This window comes from Galeopterus variegatus, unplaced genomic scaffold (assembly GCF_000696425.1).
Source record: "Galeopterus variegatus unplaced genomic scaffold, G_variegatus-3.0.2 Scaffold1053, whole genome shotgun sequence".
Lineage (NCBI taxonomy): Eukaryota > Metazoa > Chordata > Mammalia > Dermoptera > Cynocephalidae > Galeopterus > Galeopterus variegatus.
The window spans coordinates 298032-304192 of record NW_007727164.1 but is presented as its reverse complement, the minus strand read 5'-3'; the positions used below and the strand labels follow the sequence as shown (position 1 = coordinate 304192).

The 6161-nt window shown below is 43.2% G+C and overlaps 1 protein-coding gene across 18 annotated transcripts in view; it reads left to right on the top strand.

Moving 5' to 3' along the window:
* The first annotated feature begins 166 nt into the window (after positions 1-166).
* The window catches only part of EPB41L2 (erythrocyte membrane protein band 4.1-like 2), a 210635-nt gene continuing 204640 nt past the window's right edge, over positions 167-6161 (top strand). For 17 of the 18 annotated variants that reach the window (XM_008574495.1, XM_008574490.1, XM_008574487.1 and 14 more), the window contains exon 1: positions 167-238. The gene's annotated coding sequence lies outside the window, so the exon portion shown is untranslated. Of the gene's footprint in view, positions 239-504; positions 561-6161 lie in introns of those variants that run through there. The other variant, XM_008574478.1, reaches the window with a different exon arrangement.

Sequence of the window (6161 nt, the reverse complement as noted above, 5' to 3'; positions counted from 1 at the left end):
CACATTAACTCGCGAGGCCCGCGGGGGTTTCCGCGCCGGGGGCGCGTCCGGCAGGGGCGCGGGAGGGGCTTCCGCCGCGAGGGGGCGGGGCCGGCGCTCCGAGTCCTCCGACCGCCCTAGCCAGGGAATTTCAATTTGAAACCTAGCGGAGGGAGGCTGCAGGCGCGGCTGGCTGGCGGCTGGGACCGAAGCGGGACGGGTCCCCGCGGCGAGCGAGCTCCTAAGGTGCGGCGTCGGGGTAAGGAGGCGTGTGGGGCTGCGGAATGGCGGGCCCGGGGCGGAGGAGCTCGGGCTGGGCGACTGGTCCCTGAGGAGCTGCAGGGGCGGCTCGGATTTTTCCTCTGGCTGCCGCTGGGAAGCTGATCCCGGGCAGGAAGCGGTGACGGGACGGTCCCGCCGGGGGGGAGGGGCGGGGGACCGGATTTGGGACTCTCCCCCTCTCTGCCGGACCCGATTCCCGCCCTGGAGTCCCGGTCCCGTTGCTCCAGGCCTCCGCTGCGGTCCCCTTTTTACCTCCTCCCGGCAGCCGGGGCCACGTCTTGGCAGAGCTTGGAGAGATGGTGAGGACCGCGCAGTCCCCGCCAGGGTGCGGTGGGGTCAGGGCCACGCGTCCGGGCCCGGCGGGAGCCGCCGCGGGAGGAATCCGGCTCTGACTCGGGCTGTAGCGTGACCTTCAGGAGGATGGTTTTGGGAAGGAAAACTTGTGCGTGGATACTGCGGGGAGCCGGGCGAGGGCGGTGCTCCAGCTCCACGCGCTGCGCGGGTCGGGCCCGGCGTCGCCTCGCGCCTGGCGCTGCCGCCTGCGCCGTCCGGGAGCTGTGGAGAGGGACGCACGTTTGGGGCTTGGGTCCTTACAGTTCCGACACCCAGGCCGTGGCCCCAGAGATGGCTTGTATTTGTCCTCCTGCGCTGGGGGCAGAGAATTGGGAGCATTTTTAGGTAAGCTGAAGGGAAGGACGAAGAGAACATAGAGCGGGCAGGGATGGAATTGGCCTCCGGGGACCCCATTCCCAGACGAAGACGCTGCCCCCAGCAGCCGGGCAGTCTGCGGTGGGACGTCAGTCGTCTGGCTTCCCCAGACCGCTAACCTCCCGTGAGGTCAAGTTTTTTTGGTGAGGTTAGAAGAGCTTCCGCTTAGAGTCTATTATTTTGGGGAGGGGACTCTGTGTGGAGCCCTCCCTACTGACAGAGGACGCCTTTCTTTGAATTTCCCCGTCACCACAACAGCTACCCCCGTTTTTAAGAGCCCTGGGTGGGTGCAGGGGAAGGTGGAAACTAGAGGAACTGTGGACGTATTTTCTCTTTTCTGAATCACATCTTTCCTCAGTTTCTTGAACTTCGTGCATCTGAAATGGCATGTGTGCCAGGTGCCTTGTTCCTTACGTTACTGTTATTTAAGCATTTTAATTTGTTTTATTTTATTTTGACAGTATCTTGGATCCGAACCCTTCGACCTTGGTGTTTTAACACCGTGCTCTAACTAACTGAGCCAACCGGCCAGTCATAAGCATTTTAAACAAATGACTTTCACAGTTTTTGCTTCATTTAGTTTCTTCACTCCTCTCTATTTTTCTTCTTGTTTCTGTTCTTTCATCAGAATACATTATTTTTATGTTCTCTGTTTATAACACTGTATTGAGAATTAGCATTTTAGTCAGTGTCCTGTCACATTTCCCCTTGAGTTTAGCACTTGAGGGAAACTGAGTCAGTTTCTTGGCTGCTGGGGGCTGGGATTTAGATTTCTTAATCTTTGAACAGGTTTGATTGGGGAACTAATAGTGCTTAATCCTATTCACTTTGCATTTCCAGGCTTGTTGCTGTTGCAGCCACTGGTGGGGCAGCACTACAATGCCATCTTGAATTGTGATAAGGGCCTACATTTATCAAGCTGTGGAATTTGACACAACTTTTTAAAAGAGCTATGCTATGTCATCTGTTAGAGCTTGAGTGCTCATTCCTTAAATTCAATTTGAGGACCACCATCAAATCCCAGATATCTGTTTTCTGAGGTTATTGGAGAACTGTACAAGTGGCAATGGCTTGGAACAATGGTGTGGTTTTAGGGCTAATTTAATCCTATCCTGTCTTCCTCACTTCTTGGGCAGAATTCCCACTGAAGTCAGTAGTGGTCTTGTGTGCAGATGGACTGCTGAGAACAAGAGGCTGCTCATTTAGAGTAACAGGAGGGGACAGTTTATTCCCTTTTAAAACATCCCTCTTTAAGAGAGACCTCGTCATAACAGGTCTCTTAATCTTTTACCCCTAGTTGAAGTACTTAGAGCACTGTGTGTAAAAACCTTCGAAAGAAAATGTGTGGTTGAATTTAGCCACCAACCCTAAAACTCTTGAGTTCTACATTGCATGGGGATTGTTTAAAAATATTAAAAGTAATTTAAAAAGTCATCATTTTACAAAGCTAAAATTTCAGTAAAATTTTTGCTAACTTGTGTAAAAATCTTAAGTTGCTGTGGAGTATTTTGAAGCAACTGGATATGTATATTTAGAATCTGAAATTTGAGTACAAGGAGAAAGAATCAAATTTGGAGATTTAGGAAATGAGTCCGAAGAGAGGCCCCCTGAAAAATAAGTGTGCAAATATAAAACAAGGGAATTCAGATTGCTCTTGCTATATTTCAAGAGATAGCTTTAATACAGTTTGCTCATCTACATCTGTGTTCCTCAGGAGTTTGTGACTGTCTGGGCCTGTGATTAGATTTGTGAGCACTTGTAGGTTTCCAAGTTAAATTTGTGCTGATCTGAGTTTGTTACATCCTTTGCTGTTAACGTAACGTTCTTGTGGTTTACCCTTTCCAAATTACCAGTCTGAAGAATTGAGCTTAGAAAACCTAACCAGAAAACCTAACCAGTGACCAGAATGTAAAAATAGATATTTAAAAATCAGAACCATGTCCACGTGTACTACCCAACCCTTCGCTTTCAACTAAAAATACTTGCAAAGATGACAAAGCAGTCCTCAACCAAAATATTTATTGGTAAAATTTCTCTGTAATTAGTAATATTGTACAGTTATATTTAACATTAGGTTCTGCCCTGAATCACCACTCTCATATTACTGTGGCTAGTGACCTACAAAAGTTGTTTCTTTGCCATTTTATTTAGGAATGTAGAGTTTATATTTTACATAGCAGATGCTAAATATTTTTGAAGATTTTTGTTTCTGTTTCCACAGGGCTTTTTCCTTCTTTTTTTGAACTGAAGTAGTCTACTCAAAAGCTGTGTGTGGACTTTTTTAAAAGGTATGAATTGTTGATATTTTTATAAGGCAATAAAACATTTTATAGGGATCAATATCACGGAGAGTCATGTTTTGGACTTCCAAAATCTGTATTGTTTACTTGGAGAGAACAAAGGAAATAATGCCTACCTCCTCCACCCCATCTTTGTTTAGAAACATTTTCAGTGTCCTTGTTTTTTTCAGATTCAGAATTACTGTACCTAACCACTGGGTAACCTTACAGATTTAAAAGCCTCAAGTAAATGTTTATGCTGGCCTCAGTAGACAGCAAATACTAGCCAAACCCTAATTTACTGCTCTTTTATAGAATCTTGGATTCTCAGGGCTGAACCATTAGAAGTCAGCAAATCCACTCCAAGCTCTTCTCCCTTCAGCACACAAACATTTTCAGCCTCTTTGGAAGCCTTGAGTAAACGGAAGATTTGTATATAATTCCTCCAGATTTTGGACAGGGCATCCTTTGGGAATGCCATGTTTTGGCATGAACCAGCAACTTGATATTCATAAGGTTTCTATCATTTCTTGGCCTGGGTAGTGCCCCAGACTAAAATCTGAACTGGAGTCAGAGCCTGTTGTCATTAACTATAGGGGAATGGGCTCCAAGTTAGCTATTAGTATTGTAGTTATTTAGAAGTTACAGGTAAGCTGAAAAGGAAAGAAATAAAACATCTCTAATATCAACTAGAAATAATTGATAGTTATAATTAAAGTTTTTTTTGGTAGTTTTTCCTATAAAGTATGTGTGTATATTTCATATGAAAGAGGGAATATTATATGAGGGTACTTCAAAATGTTCATGGAAGGATTCATATTAACTTTTAATTCTATTTTTCCATGAACTTTTTTTCCTATACGAGGGTATGTATTTGCTATGTGAAACACCTACACATTGTACTTAATAAACATTTGAAAAATTAATTAATTGAACGTTTATATGATATATTGAAGGTGCTTTTAATGAAGATTGTTTGAAAGTTGGAGTTTACTTTGTAGAAGCTGGTAATACTTCGTGTAGAGATATCGTGTAGGTAGTATTTCATGTGGAGGATTTGTTTTTTTAACCACTGGATGTTGTTCCTCCATGTTTTGTGTTTGGCTTGGGATCTGTGTAGATTTTTTAGATGTATGTTTTTCTTGTCTGGAAGGGTGGATAATCTATACACTTTTTTCCTGGTGTTTGGGATAGTATTTATTTTAATGAGAATTTCAGAGGTTTTATGAATTTTCTCATTTTTAAAGTGGTCTCTTACTCTTTGGTACTGGATAAATGTTATGTGGCCTAGAATTGCATTTGTACTGCTTTTGGGTTTGTTTGTTTTTTCCCAAAGATTGAAATTGAGCCAATTATATATTCTCAGTTACTTTTAAAATGGAAGCGTGTCTCACATCATAGATACCTCTCTGCATTTTGATATTTTTTCTCTTTAGCATATTAGAGTCATAAATATATATAGATTGTCTCCCAAGTAATCTTTATGCTAAAATGAAATAAATTGAGGAATAAAAACTGCCTTTTCTGAAATCCAAGCTATATCTTAAGAAAGATTTTGCTTTAGATAGCCAATTTGAAATTTTACATATTGACTAAATCCTGCCTCATGGAGATGGTTTAGTTCTTTTCAGGTTAAGAGCTAGAAGGCATGGGAAGGGTTCCAAAACGATTTTATTGCTGTTCGACTGTGGAATCTTATTGTCTAGGTAGGGAAGTTAATGGCATCTAAACTAAATCTTTCATGGTATAATTGAAAAGCCACACTCCTCTTGCTTTGCTCTTATTATGGCCTCACTATCAACCTTCAGGAAAGAATTTTCACATACTTAAAGACTTATGTTACCCGTTAGTTGCCTTTTTCCAGGATAATTGTGGTTTTAAAAACTTGTTATATAGGTATGATTGTCAGCTCTCTAATCAGCTTTTCCAAGCCCAGAATTCGGGTTTCCAGACCTCCTGATGAGCTTCAGAGCTGGACCCACCACCATTATATAACAACACTGCTGAGTTTAATCATATTTTTTAGTTTCCCATATTCTCCCAATATATGTACACATCCCAGTAGCTTGAAGACATTATATTAAAATGTAATTTACACTCTTCCATCATTTTTTGATTCTTTTCTTTTTTGTCCAAAGAGGCTACTTGTTTTTCACCTTAGATACATTTACCTTATGGGCAAGAAGGGAATTTGGAGATCATTAAGTTCAGACTCTTGACCTAGGATTGGGAGTGGGATTAGAGGGGAACGTGTTGCTGACGGTGGGTATCAGGGTTTCAAAAATCTGCCTGAGACTGTAAGTCAAGTGGATTGTGTGTGTGTATGTGCATGTGCGTGTGTGTGCGCAAGTGAGTACAGGAGAGAGAATTTTGAGAGCAGTTTTTTTTTTTTCCTTTTTTTGGTCTTTTTTCGTGTCCGGCAACGGATCGCAACCCTCAGTGTCGCCCCCGTTTTTTTTCCTTTTTGTCTTTTTTCGTGTCCGGCAACGGATCGCAACCCTCAGTGTCGCCCCCGTACCGGACCGGAACCGGCAACGGGATCGCAACCCTCGGCGTTGCTCCCACACCTCGCTCAGCCAGTGAGTGGGAACTGGTCTGTATGTGGGATCCGAACCCTCGGTGGGAGCGCCACTGTGCTCTCAAGCGGCGCACTGTAGCAGTGCGCCACCGGGCCGGCCCTTGAGAGCAGTTTTTAAAGAGTTTTGGGAAACAGAAAAGGTTGATAACTGCTGATCTAGGTCAGTTCTTATTTTTGAGATTAGGAAATCAAAGTCATAAGGAGATATTCTTTTATTTTTCTCTTTTTGTTCATGTTACCCTATTGCACATTCATTGATTTTTCCCCCCCATCTGCCTGATTATGCTTATTTCCTTTTTTTTTTTTTTTTTTTTTTTTTTTTTTTTTTTTTTTTT